At 49.7% G+C, this 22,534-nt stretch overlaps 1 pseudogene; it reads right to left on the bottom strand.

Annotated features, from left to right (window-relative positions):
* Window positions 1-19,860: 19,860 nt before the first annotated feature.
* LOC107401194 (actin, cytoplasmic 2 pseudogene) lies at window positions 19,861-21,453 on the bottom strand (annotated as a pseudogene).
* Window positions 21,454-22,534: the final 1,081 nt, after the last annotated feature.

Below are 22,534 nucleotides of genomic sequence, written 5' to 3' on the forward strand. Positions count from 1 at the left end.
TCTGACAGCTCTAAAGATTATAGGCCCTGAGCCCATTTTTCTATTTTTATTACACATAATTATTTGTGTATGTGTATGAAGACACAGATGTGCCACGGCCTACATACGGAGGTCAGTAGACAACCTATGGAAATCAGTTCTCTCCTACCTTGTGGGCTCCAGGGATTGAACTTGGGATAGCACACTTGGCAATAAATGCTTGCCTGCCGAGCCAATACACCAACACAGTGCTGAGATTTATAGACCCTGAAAATGTGGGGCAAAGTTTCTCAGTTTCCTGGGCTAGACTAAAGGTCCGACGTGCCAGCTTTTTGCCTCCTGGTGTATACCTCACTCTATGTATGCCCATCTTTGGTTTGCAAAATGCATGCACTGTATCCTTTCTGTGTGGGCTCTCTTGGCGACAGGGCATAGAAAAAGGGGGTATCCCTTCTTCCACTGACTATGTATGCGACATTGCCCAGCTGGGAAAGGGAGGAAGCTTGACTCCCAAGTTGCCTCAGGGTGTGAACTTCCTACTGGGTTCAAGCTGGGGCTTTGAGTAGGGTGTGGAGACAGGATTAGGCGGGCACAAAGACGGAAGTCCTTTGTCCAATAATGCTGCCTGCCCTCGGGGCAACACCTATGCCTGTCACTTAGAGGACGGCCTGATGCGTGTGTGCGTAAGCACGACACCGGCCTGCTGGTTCTACAGGAGGGTAGACACAGGAGTGAGGACAGGAGAGAGAGCAGAAGAAGCAGCACTCAGTGAGGGAGTGGATCAGTCAGGGTTCTCTACAGGAACACAAATGATAGGCTGCATCTCTATGTATTAAACAGGGATTTGTTAGAGAGGTTCACAGACTGTAGTCCAGCAATGGCTGTCTCCCAATGGGAAGTCCAAGAGTCCCGTAGGTGTTCAGTCCATGAGGCTGGAGGTCTCAGCTGGTCTTCAGTATACATCAGAATCCCAAAGAAGGATTCACTAATACCAGTGAAGGAATGCCTCAGCAGCAGGGTATGTGAACTTGCCAGTGAGACTGAGGCAGAAAGCAAAAGCTGCTTTCTTCCATGTCCTTAATATAGGCTGCTCTGAGAGGGTGTGGCCCAGACTTAGGGAGGGGCTTCTGATCTCAAATGATCTGGCTTTAAGGCGGGTTTTCCTACTTCAAATGATTCCTGTAAACTAAAATATCCTTCACAGGTGTGCCCAGTGACTTGGATTTTTCACTTAATTTCAGATGTGGTCAAGTTGCCATCCCAGCGAGGAAACTCCCCTGGGAATTTGCGCATCTTTTTCTTTTTATGCTCACTGAGCACCTGCTGTGGACCCGGCTCTATGCACATACTGGGGATTCACATGAGCAGGCACCTGCTGTGGGCCAGGCTCTATGCACATACGGGGATTCACATGAGCAAGCACATGCACCTGTTCCCAGGGGAGGGTTGATGGTGCCATCACAAGTGTGGGATAAGTGTGAAAATTCCTCAGAGGTAGATACCATGAAGAAGCTGGTGCTGTGTGGTATGATCCTGGGCAGAAGTAAGGATGGCTTTCGGGATGAAGTGACTATTGGGCTGCCTATGAAGGCTCATAAGGTGGCCGATAGGGTGGCCTGATCCGGAGCCTCGGGTGAATGCCCCACAGTGCCCGCCCCCGGTGGCCAGCGCTTGCCATCCCTTCCACTGGCCATGCTTGTGACCCTGCCTTGACGTCTCTCTCTGGCATGCAATGGTCCCAGCTGGGGAAGCTTTGCTCGCCAACCCTCTTGCCCACAGTGCTTGCTCTTCCCGGTACCTCCCATCCTCCGTGCCCACGTCCACGCTTCAGACCCAAGCACTGGGCAGCCAGCAGCAGCTGCTCCCGTGCCGAGATCACTTCAGACGCATCACACACTACCACGGCACACTGTTACTTTCGTGTTCGTTGGGGGGTGTACTGTAGGGGAGTCCCTAAGTCATCTCCATCCTCAGCATCCTCAGGTGAACGCTGTGTGCAGCCTGGCCTCTGAGGTGGTTTGGATGAAAACATCCCCCACAGACTCAGCTGTTGGAGTCCTTAGTCCTCAGTTGGTGGTGCTGCGGTACATCTCTGCCACCTCACACCCTTATCCCTCTAGAGCGATCAGCCAAGTAAACCCTGCCTTTTATAAACTGTCTTGGTCATGGTGTTTTATCACAGTAGAAAACCACTACAGCCTTGTTCTGTATCCACTGGGTAAATAGGAGCGTGCTTTAGGCAGTAGCTTAGGGCCGTTGAGAACATTGCTGAACCTAGGCTGTGCAGAGCATGAGACTATGTGTAAGGGTGTGTGTATATGCATGCATTGGAAGGGGGAAACGGTGTTTGTGCCTGGCCAAGGTCTGGGGAAAGCCAGTTCTCTCTCCAGCATTGTTTCCAATGGGGTTGGGAGGAGGAATGGGGTAGTGTCCTGGAGGTCACAGCTCTCCACCCAGGTATCACCACTCCATCTGGGAGGCGGGGCTTGGTCACAGCTACCTTCCAGCCCCAGGAACTAGAAGACAAGGAGGTTCTCTCCCTCTTTACCCCAAGCTGTCTCCATGACTCTTCTCAGAAGGAGGGTCCTCTACTCTGTTGGGACAGGAATCCTAGAATCAAGCTCCAAGAGGGGTGTAAGCCTCATCCACCCTTATTGAACACACAGGGAAACTGAGGCCTAGGAAGGGAGTAGGCTTTCATACAGGTCAAAAAGGACATTAGTGTTAGCCAGGATCCTGTTTCTGTGTCCTCTCCCTAGATGTTTAGCGGACAGCAGGATGCCACGCTTCAGCCACATACACGTGTAGCCCTTTGCCACTCATGACACTTGACACGGTGGGTCTGGTGAATACTTGCTTCTACCCGGTTCCACCGACGGAGTGTGGTGGTGGGTACCTGTGTTGGTTGGAAGTTTTGTCAAGTTGACACAGCTGGAGTCATCTGGGAAGAGGGAACCTCAACTGAGGAATTGCCTCCCTCAGGTTGGCCTGTAGGTGAGTCTGTGAGGCGTTTTCTTGATTAACAATGGATGTGGGAGGGTCTAGCCCACTGTGGGCAGAGCCACCCCTGGGCTGGTGGTCCTGAGTTGAATAAGAAAGCAGGCTGAGCAAGCCATAAGGAGTAAGTCAGTAAGAAGCACCCTCCATGGCCTCTGCTTCAGTTCCAGCCTTGAGTTCCTGCCCTGACTGTCCTTCATGATGGGCTGTGATCCAGATATGTATCATGATGGGCTGTGATCCAGATGTGTAACCCAACCAAGCCTTCTTCTCCCCAACAAGTAGGTTTTGGCCAGTGTTTAATCAACCAATAGACATTAAACTAATACAGTACCTTCCGCCCTGAAGCGCCTCCTTTGCCTGCTGGCCTGTGTGTCTCTTTCTGAGTGCGACTCCAGCCTGTGGAATGTCAGGAGGGGTGCACCTCCTTTGCGGGGTTCCTCTAGTCACAGGTCTTTGGTACTGGTTCCCTTCCTAGGGTCTTGCTCTGAAATGGAGGGGACAAAGGGCTGAGGTCCCCAAGGACAGATCCTGGCTTGTTCTTTATACTGGGAATATTTAGATTTTCTGAAGAACTTCTACCTGGAGGGAATGATTCTCCGGACAGCCAGGTGGCTTTGGCAGCAGAGGGGTTATTACATTCAGACAAGTAACAGGGCAACTCTGAAGGATATGCCCAAACATGACAGAAGAGGCTGGAAGCAAATATGACTTGTCAGCAAATAGCATTTATTCTGCTATTATTTACCAGACATCCTACTATCTTAATACAGAAAAAAAAAATGCTGTCAGCGAAGGCCTTAACATATAAATGAACAAAGGATAATTTCAGGAGAAATAATTATCAAACAATTCACAAATGCCGGTGTCTTTATTAGTGGCCAACAAAAAACCCAGTAATGGTGTGGTGTTGTGGCATTTACACCTGCATCCTATGCAGGAAGGAACCACTTGGCTTAAAGAGCAATGTTTGAAGGGAGCATCGTGCTGGGACCATCAGTGGGCACGCGGTTTGGGGCAGTGATATTTATGTTACAGCTTGACGTGAGTGAGCTCGCCTCATTCACTTGAGAAAACTCTATTTAAAAATCTGTGACGAAGTGGGTGTGGTGGCGCATGCCTTTAATCCCAGCACTTGGGAGGCAGAGGCAGGCGGATCTCTGCGAGTTTGAAACCGGTCTGGTCTACATATCTCTCTAGAGATAGAGAGACTCTGCCTCAAAAAAAAAAATCTGTACCAGAGAGACATGTCCTTGGAAGACTTCCTTGTGTCTGCACGCACAGCCCTAGGAGGGATCAAGTAGCTAATGAGAGCTGAAGAATAATAACAACGCCGGTCTCAAGATCCTGATTGCAGTGACTGTGGAAGGCTGCATGGTCACACCTGCAGGAAAAGTCGGCTGAGTGTTACTATGACAAGGTCATCAAGTGGCAAGGGGGAGGGTGGCAGAGAAAGGGACACAGTAGTCTTCCTCTGAGAGGCAGAAGGTTGGGTGTCCTAGGATTTATGAGAATGATCTTATCATAGAAACCCAGGAGCCCTGTACTCAGACCACTTAGCCACTCGTGGGGACTTGTGAGAGGCATGTGAGGCTCTGTGGCAGATGCTGCAGGAGAGGGGAGTCCCTGGTGGACCATGCCACGTTCGAGGCTCGGGCCCTGTCTTCGGAATTATGCCCACTTTGTGCAGCCCACTCCATGTGGCTAGACCTGCCTCCGTGTGTCTTGCCCTGCTTCGGGCTTCTCTTGGAGGATGTGCTTCATGGAGACACAACACGAAGGCCCTGCCAAGCCCTCTCCTAATATCCAGGTGTCTGGTAACGGACCTCACGGGTCTGCACTGCCACCCTGCCTCTAACCACACCACATGTTCTTTGGCTTTTTTTTTGAAAGCTGCTTCCCAACCTAAAGCCTTCGAGCTGCCTGTGTGCAGGGCAGGCTCTTCTAGCCCTTGGCTGCTTATTCCTGTTACCCTCCAGAATCTTCCCCTCCATGGATTGAACATCTAATGGCACAGGTTGCTCTGTGGCTTTCTTGTTTACTCCAGGGCCTGGCACATGGTAGGTGCCTCTTTACCACTCTACTTGGTGGCATGCACCTGGCAGAACAAGGCCTAAAAAGGAGGAGGACTGAAGTCTCCTGCAATAGCCAGCTTTATTCAGAGCATCAGACAGTTTATACTCTGAGGGTTAAGAAGAGTCACCTAAGTGTACAATCATAAGGACTGGACACTCGTGGCGAAAACATGTTTTTCCATGGAGACATATAAACAAATAGCAACAGCCAGCTGTAATGAATAATCTGAAGCGAACTCACACCACCTGGGAGGGGCGTGAAAGCACATTCCAGGAACAGCCCATGTTGTGGAGGAACAGAGGTTATAAGACTCTTGTCTTGTTTACTTGGAATTTTCTCACAGGCTCTCGGAAACTTCCTCACACAGTTTCGGTCCGTCTGACAGGTGCCCCGTGGACATTGGGAGCGTTTTTTTTTTTTTTTTTTTTTTTTTTTTCACCTTTCCCTTTATTGCCTTCTGGAGAACTCTGGAGCCAAGCTTCCTGGTTTAGAATCCTATTCAGCAGCCCTGTGCCTTTATTGCTAGGTGGTCAAGAAAAGGAAAACGATAGCAATAAATAAATAATAAAGCTGTGATGAGGACAAAGGAGCCGACACAGGACATGCATGTGTTGCCTTGTCATGTGGTACATGATGCATGGATGTGGTGTCACAGCGTTCAACCCCCTCAGCTCCAGCCTGGCCTGGGAGTTCGCTTGGCTGTGTTCTTTTCCTTTACATTAAATGCTTGGGGTAGCACTTATGTGTCACTGATTGTTCTGAGGGATAGACAAATGTTAACTTATTTAATTCTTAGAACATCCGCATGATGTAGCTAGCCTCATTTAGAGAAAGGGAAACTAAGGCACAGGTCCCAGGGCTGAGATTCAGGTCTGAGCAGCCTGGCTCTGGAATCCTGCTCTGTACAGCATGTGTTATTTCCCAGAAGGAGGGGGTACTTCTCACTACCCTGCCCTCTTCTCCAGGTCCTGATGCTGTCCCATGCTTAGGGCTTTCCCGCCAGGGCATTTCAGAGCTCCCATCCACTTGAGCTGCCAGAGTCAGCGGGAGAGAAGGCAGGATGCCCATGTGCTACTTGAGACCTTATGTTAGAAATTAGCCATTGCTTATGAGAAATTTGAATTGAACTGAGTGTCCTGTATTTTAACTGGCACCCCATATCCCATACCAGAGGGTGGTAATGTGGCTTGGGCCACCCATCTTTTAAGAGGATTCTTAAATCTCTGGGGTGTGGCTGGGCAGAGGTGGGAGAGGAAGGACAGGCATGCTATGAACTCCCTTGCAGGCTCTGTTGGCATTCCTGATCCTGATGCAGTGGAGCAGGGGAGGCAGGCTGAATGGGCTGCAAGAGGCATGTTAGAGTTGGTAACAGCCTTGCAGTGCTGGGCAGGGGGGGGGGGGGAGGGTACTCTTGGAAAACACGGGAATGCTGTGAGTGCTGAGTGCGAGTCATGGGGACAGTGTGAGGCTGGCTATGGAGAATCATCCCTGTTGGTGTGGTCTGCTGCGAAGCTCCCTCTTCAGCCCTGACTGACATCAGGGACCCAACAGAGAATTCCAGGCAGGAGGGCTGGGTTCTCCTCACAAGCCCTGTAGGAAGAACTCTGGCTGTTGTGTGAGGGAAATCTGGCAGAAGGGGGTTGGGAGGCAGGAGAAATCTTGCTGACAGCTTAACAGTTGGTCTCCTTTTCTTGGAATTCTTGGCCCTTTCTTGAAAAATATAATGCAGACATGGAAAATTATTAAGAGCGAAGCCTTTGTGACGTTGGCGATCTTAGGTTAAAGATCTTCTGCCTGGAATGTCTACCATTAGAGCCAGGAGCCTGGAGGAGAGGGAATGACTGGCCTGCGGGGAGGGCGCTTTGACTAATTTGCATTGAAATCAGCATTTGGCCCTCAGGTGGGAGAAGAGGGTCAAAGGTGTTGCCTGCCAGGTAAATGTTAGCTCTGACTACCCTCAGATGAGGAAAACTTCTCAGGCTGCTGAGAGATGTTGCAATTTTGTGTCTAGCCGACTACTCACTGCTTCTGACAAGACCAGGTTCTTAACAGTGAGCAATTTAAGGCCATAAAAGAAATGTCATAAACAGCTCCTGGGAGCCAAGAGCACAGCCCAGATTTTAAGCACATAATGGAATCATATCAAAAGCAAGAGGGGCGGCAAGAATCATAAATCCTCGAAGTGCAAAATCTGTCCATTGTGACATTTGTGCTGAAGGGAAACCAGATGTGGATGCTGGGAGCCGGGGCAAGAGGGAGCGATGCTGAGCAAGAGCCGCTCTGCAAAGGTAGGAACCTCTACTTCCAGTCGGCTCAGGCCGCGGTCTGCATGCCTCAGCCGGAAGCTCAGGGTCAGAGGGGAAAGGCAGAAGCTTTTACATGTGTTGGACTAACAAGCATCTCACAAGATTCTGTGATTTCGTCTTTGAAGGCACAACACTTGGCATAACTCTTGAAAACGTGTTTAGAGACCAACTGTGTTTATTCCAAACAGGAATGAAAAGCAGTGAAGGCATGTAGAAATCCATGGGCAGGAAACATGCTTGACTAGGCTGCCATCTTTTTCTGGGCTAGGGGATGGACTGTGTTTGGTTGCAGGGCTGCCAGCCAGCCAGCAGCTCTGCCAGGGAGGGGGATCCCAGACCAGCAGCCTGGAACAGTATTGTGGGTTCTAGTTAAAGGTTCAGGAAAGTATTCCTGGGCCGGCAGTAGTGACTGACTTTTAAGGACAGGTGGTACCTCCGTGGGTAGAGGAGGGTAAGTGAGCAGCCTGCAGGGCAGAACAGTGGAGGCAGGAACTACAAGTTAGATGTGGGTTGTGACCAGGGAGATATTGCTTGATGAGCAAGAACTGGTGGACAGCAAGGGGGTCTTGGCCAGAGTCTTGAGTGTTGGTCCAGGAGCATGTACTTAATTGTACTAGAAAATTGGGCTTAGTGTTTATTACTTAAACCAACAAACAGGAAATAAACAAGCTAAAATTAGCCAAAAACAAAACAGTGTAACAAAACCCCAAACCAAGTCAGTCCCACCACTCTGAAATCAGTGCGGCAACATGGAAGAAGGGGCACCGTGGAAGCTTCTGTCGCTCCAGGACTCAGCCCAGGCTGTCCCTGCATGAAGGGGCTTTTGGTAATTACAGTATGACACCATAGTCCCTCTACCCATCTTTCTTTCCTATGTATCATTTCACAAGATCTCTTACTGTATTTAATTCCTATTTTAAATGCCCAGAGAGGCTTAACAGGACCCTGGGGTAAGATGAAGCTTTATGAACTATATATGAACCTCAGCCTAGTGGTTTTAAGTTTGGGAGTGGAAATCAAGTTCTCCAGTGTGAATCTGCAGTATGGGTTTAGGGAGCCCTCAGAGCTCACTCCCCACCTCTCTCAGCTGCATGCTGCCTCCAGGTGAGCTGTGTCCCCGGGCCCCTGCCAGGCAGCTGGGCTGACTAAGGCCTCTGAGGCATTGGGCTCAGTCCACTAGGGCTCCAGGGGAGTTTCCCAAACATTATTATGCAGAAGGGCTGGGGTTTTGAAGTATCCACTAACCACAACTTGGTTTCTATAACTAAGATAACATTATGGCCCCTGGGTCTTGCCACAGCTGCCCATTTTCAGTGTACTGGGTGGCGGCCACAGTCTTGTCTCAAGTACTTTGAATTCTGGATGTCTCATGGGTTGTAAATATGGAAGATTTTACAGGTGTCTTTTCAACCCAGTCTATTGTCTTTCTTGATGTAGAACGTTTCCCAGGTTTGCCTGCTCGGAGTAGAGCAGGGGCTGCTTTCCCTAGGTGCCTGAGGAGTTGGCATTTGGAATGTTCCCATCTGGGGCTTCCAAAATACCATCTTCTCCTTCACAGGGTAAAGCAGTTTCAGGGGGAAGGCAGGCCCCAACAGGAGCTTCCCATGTACTGGGCCTCTGTCCTCCCCACCCCCCATCACTGTGCAAAGCATCGCAGCCCTCTGGCAAGGTGCAGGGCTGCAGGTGGACAGGGGGTGGGTAAAGGAGGAGAGGCCTTTCTCACTCTGTCTCTGCCCACAGGACCTGACTTTGGCAGGCAGCCTATGGGTGCTGGGGATGTTGCATGGTCCCTGAGTGTCTTTACTTGGTGTCTGGGCTTATAAAACTGTTTGGGGACACCAAGAACACACCACATTCCCCTTGCAAAATCACTTGCATTTTAGATTTTTATTTTTTAAATGAAGGCACCTGGTTTGCTTAAATTCATGGCTTTGAAATGTCGGAGGGCTGAGGGCCGAGCTCGTGGAGGAGAACAGAGATGTGCTGAGGGATTGTAAAGCTTGAGCATTTCCAGGGCTGCTGCTGCTGGCCTGCTCCTCCCCACCACCTGGGCCCGGCCTGCACTGCTCCCTCCCAGGGTGGAGGCTTTGTAGGAAAGACAACAGCCTGTCTGCTCAAGACTTCAGATCCGGACTCTCTGGATGTCTGGCAGGGCAGCTCACAATGGACATTTTCCCACCATACTGTCCCCTGCTGCTCTTTCTGAGGCTCAGCCTGGAGATGGGGATGGCTACAAGAGGCCAGCGCACGCACCCCCTGCCCCCTAGACATGGGTGTTGGTGAGAGAGTCAGCCCTTCCTTTCAAAGGCAGCACCTTGCTCTGCTTCTGATCGGGCAAATTCAGAAGATCCTAGTGAAAATGGACCCTCATTGCTCATATCAGTGACACCAACAACTGCCTCTGATGGCCTCCTCTTCTAGCTTCTCCTTGCTCCTCCTCCTCTTCCTCCTGACTGTGCTAAGTTCTCAGCATCCATATTCCAGAGGGCAGAGCCAGGGTTTCTCAGCCTTGATGGCTACAGATTCAAGCATACAACACACCCTCATGGATACTTGTCAACCACAGTGACCTGTTTACTTTGTTCCTTGAGGCTCAGCCATATCTGGATCTTTGTGCTGTGACCCAGAGTCAACATCAGTCATAACCCACATGTCACAATCTCAGGCCCCCCCTGAGTGGACACTTAGCCTTTCTAAACTTTGGCAAGTACAGTTGAAATAAGAAATGAAAGGGCCTTTGATGGAGCTGGGGCAGCAATGGCGTTGAATTAAGTAGCATCTACAGTTCCCATTCTGGACAGAGTTTCCAGGGCATTCCAGGGTGCATGTTGGAGGATGGTATGTGAGGGTGGACTGACAGACAAGCATTTCTATAGGAATGTGATCATCACTCGGGGCCACAAGCTGCGTGCCCCAGGAGCCATGATATCTCATTGTCAGGGCTTAGCGTCTCATACACAGCAGGGACTTGCAAAAATAGCGCTGGGTAAATGAATACTTCCCTGGAGGGAGCATCCTGGGTGAGGAATAAGGCTCATTCAAGAGCAAGAAAGACACTCTGAGCCACAGTCACCTCAGTGGTCAAGGAGGACGGTTGGAGGGCCACCACAGCAACTTTGTCTTTTCGTCTAAGGACACCAGGGTTTCAGCAAGAACACCTTTCAGTCTTGCTGAGATGGCCGCTCTCTAACTGTGGAATGGTTTTCTGTGCAGGTTTCTCCTTGCGGGAAATGGCTTCCTTTGGGGAATCTTGGATAGAACCAAGATTTGGGAAAACTTGGAAGGTTGGGGTCCTAGGCCCTGTCCCAGTGCAGAGCTGATGGTGTATGGTGAGACCTGTGGGATTTGGAACCCACCAGTGCGCAGTTCAAATTTTGCTGGCTAATGACCTCTGTACTTGGCAGGTTACTAAAACTCTGAACTTCAGTTTTCTACTTTGTCAAATGGGGGCATTCAGTCCCCAGGTAGGATGCCCATGGAGAGAACATGAGACAGTATTTGCCCAGTGCCTGGCCTGGGGAAGGTCTGGACTGGGGGCATCGTTGACAGTTGGACTTTTCCTGAGTGTTATGAATGTTATGGCAGCTGCCTCCAAGAGGAAGGGGAAATACAGAAGAGATGAGTGAATGAGGATGAGGGCCATAAAGCCTGGTGGAGTCCATGCTTCCTTCTCTTGGGCATCACAGCTTGGAGGACGCCCAGGAGCCTCATCTGGTGGTCTTTAGAGGGGGAAGTACCCATTCACGCATGCATTTACATAAGCCTTTGTCTTGCCCTTAGAGCCACCTTGATCCTTACACCCATTTCAAAGATAAGAAATCTAAAGTTCCGAGCCAGGAACAGTACTAGGACTAGAACAGTGGTCTCCTAACTTCCTGTCTAGGACCCCAGGCCTCGGCTTTGTGGGCATTGTCTTAGGACTCATTTCCAAATGGTCCCTGATCAAGGTAGGTGGCATCTAGCATCCTGAGGCAATGTCATGGTTGAAGTGCTCGCTCCCTCCCCCAGCTGTGCCTCCATCCATCTTTTGCTGTGTGCAGTATGGGCAGTGCTGTGGTGTTACTCCAGTCCACTGGGTACCATATTCTCATTAGTGGTGGCTGATCTTGGGTGTCAACTTGAAACACTTGGGAAGAGGGACCCTCACTTGAAAAACTGCTTCCCCTAGATTTGCCTGTGGTCATGCCTGTGGGGCATTTTCTTGATTGCTCATTGATGTTGAAGGCTCAGCCCACTGTGGGTGGTACCATCCTTAGGCAGGTGAGTCTGAGCTATATAAAAAATGTAGCTGAACATGAGCCTGGGAGCAAGGTAGTGAGCAGTGTTCCCTAGGTGAGTTCTGCTTTAAGCTCCGTCCTTGGCTGTTCTCAGTGATGGACTATACCCTGTAAGCTAAGTAATTCCTTTCTTCACAAAGTTGCTTTTGGTCATGGTATTTATTATAGTATCAGAAAGCAAAATAGAACACCATTGCACACCTTTGGAGTTATGACATGGGTCCTATATTAGAAGTTTACCTGTGGACAGGTACTTCTGGCCAGGGATGCAGAATGACCAGTGAATAGATGCTATTTGCCAGGGGCACAGTACAGATGGACACCACTGACCAGAGACACTGGGTCATTTGTCTAAGGAGCCCCCTCAGTAGGTTAGCAGAACAGTTACCTCTCACACCGGAAACCTCAGTTGGGCTAAGCAGACCTGACATCAGCACTTGAGAGGTTGCTATTTGGTGACAGTGGAGGAGGGGCAGAGAGAACAGGAGCTCTGAATGGAGATGGGCTTGGGTGTGAGCCCTGGCTCTGTCCCTTAGGTGCAATGGCCTTCCTGAATCTCTGCTCACTCATTTGCAAATTATGCATTAAGCCCATTTAGCTCCTAGGAATACTGTGAGGGTCACAAGAAGAATTACTTATAAAGTGTACATTCCAGCAGCTGGCATACACTCTACATGTTAGACATGCTAACTATCATCATCATTATTCATTTATTCATGCAACGTGAGTTGATTCTAGTTGTATAGGTCTTATGGGGCACCTTGCAGGTACAATCAACTATGTGATCCCCTACCCAATGGTCCTTTTGAGCACCGGTCCTCCGTACTCTGGTCACTGAGTGTGAACATACTCATGGCTAGGCATGCTTTCAGGACACCTTGCCCATCACTCAGTCAACCTCTTATTCCCCTCCACACTTGCCTCACACAGGAGCCCACGCTCTGGAAGGTTGGGCTGAACAGCAAACTTTCATAATCCTTGACTTATTATTTATAGCCAATTTATAGTTCAATTTTCTCTATTTTTGCAGTTAGAGATATTTCACATAAAACATTTAAGAGTCCATGAACATTTTGTATATTTGATTTCCATGACTGGAGCCCTGGGGGTATTTTTTTGAGAATATTTTATGAGAAAGAGACAAGTGATAACTGTTTATGCTAGATTGGTAACCATAGAGATGAAATGCCACCAGATCAAAGTCTGAAGGTAATTAACTCCCTGCAAATTACAGTTGTTGAACTTGTGCACAAAGACGCATGATTTCACCCCTGGGCTAAGCAGCCAAGGGAAAATCTGGGGAAAGGAAAAGGTTAGCAAGGCTTACCAGCAAAACTGTGTCCCCTGTCCCTTAGAGAGGGGAGGGTCTTTGAGGGGCTCGGGATCTGGCCTGAGGGCTCAGCCTCTGCACTTGTCAGTCAGGTGCACCCTGGTCCCTTCTCCTCATGTCCATCATCTGAGTGGTCTCTTGCCTGATTTGTGGGGCCAGAGTTGCTGGATGCAGGCCCTCAAGGGACCACATATGCTCAGGTGTTCATGGCCTGGAAGGAGGGTGGCCAGCCACCTTGTCTTGGCCATCATCTCCATTTGTCACCTCCCCACACTGTTCTTTAGAACAGGGGAGGGGGTTCTTATCCTGTAGCAGCTGCTGAGCAAGCAGAGCATCACGTGTCATGTGTTAACTACCCATTCTTCCTCAGTGACCCTTAGAGGCTGAATACAGAACATAGTCATCCAGCAGCCATGATCCCAGAATTGGCCTTCCCTTCTCCTCTGTCCAGTGGATACACGGAAAGATTTCAGCCTCCAGATGCCCACGTGGCAGCTTTTGCTGGACTCTGCTCCCTTTGCTGGAGTGTTGGGGTTGGCTGCCCTTGGCAGGGGGCTGAAATCCAGTGCTACTTAGCTACCTGTGTGACTTGGTTGGATTACTTAGCATTTCTATGACTCACTCTGTGTTTGAAAAGAGTAGATTTGTGGAGGAGGAGCTAGCACATGTAAAACCTGCCAGCACAGTGCCCAGCACCTTGGGCCAGATGGCTATGAACCACAGCTTGCCAGTAGTAAAAACCAAAGGCAGAAGGCAGGTGACTTGCCCACGGCCATTTTTGATCAGGCTGTTTGAGGAGTAAAGGAGTTAAAATATCAAGTCACCTGGTTTTAACAAGAGAAGGAAGGACACCTGGTAGTTGAGAGGTATGGGAGGTGAACTAGGCAGGAAGTAAGGTGCTTTTTGTGTGAGAGTGCAGGTCCGGGATGCGTTTAAGGAGGTGTGGGAGGGGGTGTGCAGAGGGTGGAGCTGTGTCCTGCCTTTCTGCTCATTTCATCCAGCCCACATTTCTTGGTGACACCTTGGCTTGTCCCTGTGCAGGCAGCTGTGATGGAGAAGATGCAGCCCTAGCCTGGCTGCAGTACTCCAAGGCTTGCCCAGGAAGGATGGGGGTGGCCTCTCCGGGAACTTGTGAAACTTGAGAAGCTTTGTGGGAAGTGAGAACATGGCAAGGAGCTTGGGAAGAGCCCGTTCCTGTTTGTCCCTGCCACGACATATCTGAAAGGAAAAAAAATCCATTTGTCTCTTTCCATGTTCCTTGGGGCTCAGTACATCACTGTGCTGTGTTGAGTAGTCAAGGATACCTATGCTGGCCTCATTATAGCTTCTCATGCCCGGGACTTGTCTTTGGCACTTGGTTGATTGAAAGTAGGTTAAACTACTAAGGTAGGAACGATGCTTCCAGGCTTTCATAGCTCCAGGGCCACGTTGGTGGTTCTGGAACATTCCAACTAGAAGCTGTTGGGAAGTAGATGAGTAATATTGTCTTCTTGCTCCAGGTTGGGCAAGGTCTGTCCCCACATTCTCTGCAGGCTGCTCACAGCTCCCAAGGCTGGGGGATGCTGGGTCTGAGAACCCAGAGGTCAGTGGCAGAGGTGGGATTCTCCTGTAGGGCCCTGGCAGAAATCCTAACAATGTCCTAAAGAGACACTCATGCCCCTCCCTTTGGCTGGTGGACTTTGAAAACAATAGGCCACCCCATTAGAATGTCCTTAGGAATCTCCTGCGGGGAGCCTGGTACCAGCCAGAGTGGGAGCTAGCTTTCTCCTGGAAAAAGAATTCACAGAGTTCTGACAACTTGTCAGCCCGCTTAGCTGGAGAGACCAGAGCAGAGACAGCGTGGGTGAGGCTGGGGAGCATCACCCTTTGGACCAGAACTGCTTAGTTACAAATACTTACTTTGGTTTCCCCACTCACACTTATTTTTTTACATGTGTGTCCATAACTCACACGTGGACGTCATAGTTAGGTCTCCCCTCCCACCACGTGGGTCCTGGGGATCGAACTCCAATCAAAAGGTTTGGTAGCAGGTGCCTTTGCCAAAGGAGCCATCTTCACCACCCAAGGTTTCTTGCTTTCTATTTAATGTAAATCTTGTGTCAGAACCCAGATGATGGACTTGGGGATGGGGAGAAGGGCAGTGAGCTCTTTGTTCTCCCAAGTGTGGCCACATAGACTAAATTTCCCCTCCTTTCCATCATTACTTTGTGTCTTTCACTGGTATGTTGAAGACCAGTGGCCGAATGAGCTTGTTAGGGCTGCCAGGGCCCAGTTCTGGCCCAACAACTCCAGTAGCACTTGGGGGATGTACCTTGGAACCCAGTGGGGCTCCTCTGGAGGGAATGTTGGGTTGACTGGAACTCCAGGGTCACACAGCATTTGAATATTTTTCTCTGGCCCCCGGTTTCCAGCTCTGTTTAGTTGGTCCCATCCCACTGTTACCCGGACCCCCTTCTATTGGGCTTTAGAGCCATGAGCTGCTCAGCAAGACTTGTCACTGTGGCTTCTGCCTTCTTCAATCTCTCTGTCCCCCATTGTCACCTGGGTCAGGGCCTGGCCAGCCAAAAGGCATTGCAGTTTCAAATTCCTGGGACCCCAAGTAAAGCCGGAAGATCTGAGTTTGAATACAACCTCTTCCCTGCTCATGGCCCTGGGTTTTAATGTTTCTTGGCTTTGGTCATTGCACTTTACAAAGCACAGTTATCAGTGCCCACCCCATAGGTGTATTGGGAGGGAGGCTGCCAATATCGATTCCTCGTGCAGCGCCTGCCCCTTAGCACATGGTAGGCATGGATCTTCCTTCCAGCCCAGGTCAGGCACCAGTCTTTAAACCTCCTGTCTCCTCACAGGTACTCAGCCAGAGCCCACAGTCAATAACCCGAGCTTCTGCTGTGGAGAGAGTCAGCTCTGCTGCACTTGATGGGTGAGCTGTGTTTTATCCTCACATGCTACTGCACGTTGCAGAAGCAGAGAAGATTCAGTGACATTGACCATTTCCCACCATGTGCTCACCAGCAGGCAAAGGGGAGAAAGCCAGATGTTCCACATCCTTCAGTGGATTTTACCACAGGGGAGGGGTATGGGCTTCTGAAGTCCCAAGGAAGAGATCAGCTTCTAAGGGGCTTTGCCTCTGCCCTTGTCCCATAGAGAGTTTGTGTGCGATGGCTTGGCCGTCTCTTTTCCATGGAGCTGTTGAGTCCTGGGGTGTATTTGGTTATTGTGTGGAACGTTTATTTTTGTTGCAAAGTACGTGTACTCTCGGCTGAGCTTTGCAACCCTTACATGCAGTTTTCTGGATAAAGAGCCAGGCCCCCAGATGAGTACCAGGCTTTCTGTTGGTTAGACACACAACCTTAAATACTGCTGTCTGTCTGTCTGGGCCTGACAGCAGGAGGCTAGAGATAACACAGAGAGTGGAACATCTGAGCAGCAGAAACCTGGAGGGACCTGTGAGGTCTGGCTGGCAGGTAGCTTCCTTGGCTCTCTACTGATTAGGCCAAATAGGCTTCAAGGAAAAGAAAAATGTGCCCTCAGTGACCCACACTGTGGCTTGGGGCTGTTTTACTGTCCTGGTCCCTGCCCCTCAAGTTTCCTCAGGCCATGCCACCCTCCACAGCACCATCCAGCCCCTGGCGCTCTGGGATGCTTTGTGAAGCTCCTCTTAGGAGGGCAGGTGGATGACTTCAGGCAGAGGCTAGCCTCTAAGCTTAGTGTCTCCTGCAATTACCACTCAGGCTCTGAGAAGCCCAGTCTCCCCTTTCAGCTCCAGGGCGGAGTGGAAATCCCGATGAAGAAGGGCAAAGCCTGCAGGCGGCACTGCCTCTGGTCACGTGCTCAGAGGGCGGCTCCCTGTGCCTCTGCTTGGGTGCAAATGCTGCTCAGAGCTTGGGGAGCCAGTGTCCCGAGGCTGGCTGATTTGAGTGGTGATGACAGCCAGCTTCCTGCATGCCTCAGGACCCATGGAACAAACGGTGTCAGAAGCAAGGTCCTCTAGCCTAGGGACTGGACACAGCTCCCCAGCTTACTCTCTGGAAGGAGGAAAAGGGACCTCCATTGAGGGATTGCCCCTCTCGGGTTAGCTTGTGGTCATGTCTGCGGGGCATTTCTTGATTGCTAATTGATGTAGAGGGCCTGGTCTATGGTACCATCGCTAGACAGGTGGGCTTGGGCTGCATAAGAAAGGTAGCAAGCCGCATTCCTCCATGCTCTCGGTCTCAGTTCCCGCCTTCAGGTTCCCGCCTTGGCTTCTCTCGGTAATGGACTAAGATCAGGAAGCCTAAGCCATATTAACCCTTTCCAAGTATTTTTGGCCACCATGTCTATTTATTTGTCTATTAGAACAGCATAGAGCAAACTAGGACACCTAAGAATAGGATGCTGATGGTTCTGGGCACTTCTGGAAGAGTCTTCACTGTCCCACATGGTGTGGTGACTGGGCACACCGACCACCTCAGCTGTGAGCTAGAGAGGAAGCCGAGGGCTCCCGAATCACAGGGCTGGAGGTGGTGGCTGATGCCTTACTCCCCGCCCAATTCGTCCCAGTGGAGAGGCAAGCAGATGCCCTCGGGAGGGGGGGGCAGAACGAGTGGGCAAGGGGCAGGAAACAGAGCCCACAGCCATGGCCTACTGAGTCCTTGCTCTAGGCAGGCTAACTTCTTTGACTTGGACTTGACTCTCTCAGTCTTCCCAGGAGCCTTGAGTGTGGGTTCACCTGATCATAAAAGAGGAAAGTGGTCGAGGCAGGAAGGAACTCATCTGAGTCCCACAGACGTGCTTAGTGGTCTATCCCAGGGTTCGAGGTAGGGAGGAACTCATCTGAGTCCCACAGACGTGCTTAGTGGTCTATCCCAGGGTTCGAGGCAGGGAGGAACTCATCTGAGTCCCACAGACGTGCTTAGTGGTCTATCCCAGGGTGTCGGTCTCCAGAATCTGTCAGTGTAACCCCAGTAGGTGAGTACAAGTATGTGTCCAGCTGAGTGAATGAGTAAACCATAAAACCAAGCAAACAAAAAGGCAGACAGGCCTTTCCTTTGCCCTGGCGTGGGCCAGGTGCCTGGTAGGAATCTCAGTGCCCAGATGGGCAGTTGCAAGCTCTCATGTCAGCGCTGAGGAATGAGGTTAATAACTCAGTGCCGGACCTCACCAGTGAGTGGGGTTAGCCAGTCCCCAGACCCACGGCACAGGGAGGCCAGGATCAGAACAGCCTGCAGCACAGTGCCTGGGCAGTGTCTCCCCCAGTTCATGATGAATTGCTTATCCCACTTAACACCTTGTAGTCACAGAGCTGGAGGGACCGCAGTGAGAAGGGACATCAAGATCTTTAATATGGCATTGTCCCAGTCATAGATGACCACCCTAGAGCACTACAGAGTCATGAGCAGGAAGGCCCCTGAGTCCACAGAGGTGTCCAGTGTGGTGGTCAAGGGCATGCCTTGGGAGTCAGGAAAGAATGAGTTCATTTCTCCATCAACTCCATGGCCTCTTACTGTCTCCAGCTGCAGATGGGCTCATAATAACAGCCCATGGACGTGCCGTGAGGAATGGATGCTTGTGGGGTACTTAGAACAGTCCCTGGCACAGAGTAAGTGTTGTGTGGGTGTTCGTAGAATGCAAACACTGAGTGTCACTGAAAGATGCTTTTAAGTAATTTTAGGTGAGAACTGTGGGCTGCAAAATTATATACATTATGCTTCTAATTTTATGTGTACACATGCATTTATATACATGCAAATGATTGTCTCTGTTGTAAAAAGGGAATGGTTTTGATTTCTTTATAACATTCTATATTTTCTCTATTATCTACAATAAGCATGGATTACTTTAAATTAAAAATGACATTTAAAAACAAAGAGTATTTTTCTATGCCAGACTCCAGTCCCATCCCTGTTACAAGATCAATTCTAAATGGCGAGTACCGTGATCTTCTGAGAGCCTGGGAGTTCTCGTCTGGAGACACTCACAGGCCTGTTTGAATGTCCAGAGGGTATGGCTGTTGAGGCATGCCTCGTCCAGGCTCTCCTCTGTCCTGTCCTGCGTGGTTCCTGTCGCCTACAGAAATGCTGCAGGGACCCTCATCTACAATGGCCACTGTAGACTGAGTTTTCTTTGAATATCAGCTTTCCAAAAACTATGTGCATTTAACATTCTTGCTGAGCATTTGATGTCTTTGAATGTGCTAGTGAACGTGAAGACTGCCCCATGTTGAGAGATATCATGACATCTCTAGCTAGATGAGACACTTCTGCACTGTCATGGGTACCTGGGAAGATGCTTATTTTTACGAGTCTCAGTGCTGAGCAGAGAGATATCTATGTGGACACAGAAAATGCGAGTTTGGAGTGATGAAGTCCTTGCTTTGAGAGTGAGTTGGCTGGTCAAAGCCAGCATTTCATGCCTCTGTATTTTCAGATACAACGCCCAAGTGGAGCCATGTGTATCATGCCTAAGATGGAATAAGTTTTCTCTTTCTCTTTTTAATTGCACCCCTTTTATTTTTTGTTGCACAATAATGTGTTGATGTGTTTCTGGGTCCTAATGCTCTCACTTAAGCATAGAAAACCAAAACTTTGTCATTTTTTTAAAAAAAGAATCAAGCACAAAACCTTTGCATAAATTCAAGGATGAATAATTTTACAGATGTAAATGCAAACGTTCCTAATTCAAGGCAAGTAATAACCCATGGTGGTCAGGGGAAATCACTGCACCGGAAACTGGGTCCTAAGGCTCTGATTTCCCACCTTGTTAGGCTGGCAAGACTTCCGGAAACCCAGCAGGCTCAAGAAATCAGGGAACTGTCAGCTGCCAGTTAATACCCTGCACAATCACTGCACGGTGCTCACCAGGCTGGGGATTTCTCTTGCTCAGCATGTTCTCCCCAGCCACCAAGTGATCAAGTTCATGCGGAAGATGCCTGTAAGCTGCTCAGTCCATCTAGCATTCGTTCACAGTGGATGATGGAGGGACCCGACTCACCATACTCCTTCTTGCTGATTTACATCTGCTGGAAGGTGGACAGGGAGGCCAGGATGGAGCCACCGATCCAGATGGGTACTCACCCTCTTGATCTTTACTGTGCTGGGATATGATCTCTCTTCCTGTTCACAATGCCTGGGTACATGCTGATGCCACAGACAGCACTGTGTTGGCATACAGGTCCTTGCAGATATCCGCATAACACTTCATGATGGGGTCGAAGGCAGTCTTAGGGATGCCCAGGAACGAGGGCTGGAAGAGCACCTCTGGACACTGGAACCACTGATTGCTGATGGTGATCACTTACCCATCTTCTTCAAAGAGGATGAGGATGCAACAGTAGCCATTTCTTGCTCAGAACCCAGGACAACATAGCATAGCTTCTCCTAATATCACTCACAAACTTTTACTCAGCCATGATGGTGACATTGTAAGCCCTGCTCAGTAGGATCATCATGAGATGGTCTGTCAGGACCTGGCTAGCCAGGTCCAAATGGAAGATGGCATGGAAAAGGGCATAGCCTTCATAGATGGGCACTATATATATGTCCTGGTCACCAGAGTCCATGAAAATACCAGTGGTACATCCAGAGACATACAGGGACAGCGCCACCTGAATGGCCACGTACATGGCTGGGGTGTTGAAGGTTTCAGACATTATCTACATCATCATCTCTCTGTTAGCCTTGTGGCTCTGGGGGCCTCAATCAGAAACACCAGGTGACCCTCAGGGGCTGTGTGAAGTTTGTTGTAGAAGGGATGGTGCCAGATTGTGTTCCCCAAAATATTGTGAACCCTAATAAACTTATCTGGGGTCAGAGACAGAATAGCCACAATATTAAACATAGAGGATAGGCAGTGGTAGCACACGCATTTAATCCTAGCATTCTAGAGGCAGAAATCCATGTGTTCAAGGATACAGCCAAGCATGGTGACACACGCCTTTAATCCCAGAAAGCAAGCCTTTAATCCCAGGGAGTGATGGCAGAAAGCAGAAAGGTATATAAGGCGTGAGGACCAGAAACTAGCAGCATTTGGCTGGTTAAGCTTTCAGGCTTCTAGCAGCACAGTTCAGCTGAGAGCCATTCAGATATGAGGACACAGAGGCTTCCAGTCTGAGGAAACAAGAGCAGCTGAGAAGTTTGCCAGGTGAAGTTAGCTGTGGCTTGTTCTGCATCTGATCTACCAGCATTCACCCCAATAACTGGCCTCAGGTTTGATTTTATTAATAAGACTACCTAAGATTTCTGCTACACCAGATCTTTTCCATGTTGTCGCAGTTGGTGACAGTGCCATGCTTGCTAGGATACTTCAGGGTTGGAACATCCTTCTTGCCCTGGGTCTCACCACCTACCTACACAGATGTCCTTCTGGCCCATGCCCACCATGACACCCTGGTGTCGGGGGACCCAACAATGGCGGGGGACATGGCACTGGAAGCTTTGCCGCCTGCAAGGCCTGCTTCGCACATGTCAGAGTCATTGTCAGTGATGAGCTTGGCAGCTTCTTCTTCCATTCGAAATGACACACAGTGCAGACCGGTGGCAGAGAGAGCCCAAGGTTTCTCTGCAGAGCACTCTGAGGACAGTCTCAGCCCTAGAGGAAAGAATGACATCTGGCCATTTAGTCAGGGCAGACAGGCTCGAAACTCTTTGGGCTGGATTTGCATAGACACGCAACCCAGGCGCGTCCAGGCCTGCCTCTGGACAGGGACCCGGGTATTTGCGCAGACTTGTGTTCTAGCAGTCTTGTTTTCTTCCCAGTAAATGCCCATCTTTATGGAGCAGGAGTAAGAGTTATTGTCTATCTGGGCAAAGCAGGGCAGTGTGTTAATCAGGATTCAACTCAACATTAATTTGAGACCCTCTCACTGTTTGCTAGAGTCTGACTCTGGTTTTTTAATTTTTATTTTTGATATTTGAGAAGCATTTATCTTCAGACAAAACATCAGATTTTTTAATCCTCTAAATAGGTGATTCCAGTGTACACGTATAGAATGCTTCGAGGTGAAGAAATAGCCTGCTGTGTTTCATGATGGTTTCATCACTGCCCCGGAGCCAGCACCATTGTCAAGGTCGTTTAACATGTAAGAAACCCAGGCTCGAAGTTAAGTGGCTTGCCAGGGCCCCGGTCTAATGAATGGCAGATCCTGAACCAGAGCCCAGCTTCTAGGATCCAGGATCTTCCCTGGTACACAGGACATGTTCCTGTCCAGGAAAAGTGTCTGGGGCCTGTGTTCTACAGAAGACCAGCAAGGGGGTTCTTGGGAAAACAGCGTCTTTGCCTTCAGTACCTTTGTTTTTGTGGCTCTGAGCAAACCCCCCTAACCATAAAGGAGAGGATTTCCAGGCCTGGAGAAGCAGGCCTGAATGTGTTTGCTTTGCTTTTATAGTTCAGAGAACAATAAAACAGATGAAATTACCCCATGGCTTGTGAACAGTAAATTAGAATTCCTTGCCTGCGAAGCCCGTAATTCTTTTTCTGTTCTCTGGACTCCCTCCCTCTTCACTCTGTGTCCTGCTTTGACCTGCCCTGGGCTCATCTCAGCCTCAAGAACTCTTCCCCAGGGGACATAGTCTGGACCCCACAACCTCAAA

Source organism: Peromyscus maniculatus, chromosome 5 (assembly GCF_049852395.1).
Source record: "Peromyscus maniculatus bairdii isolate BWxNUB_F1_BW_parent chromosome 5, HU_Pman_BW_mat_3.1, whole genome shotgun sequence".
In the NCBI taxonomy this organism is placed as follows: Eukaryota; Metazoa; Chordata; class Mammalia; order Rodentia; family Cricetidae; genus Peromyscus; species Peromyscus maniculatus.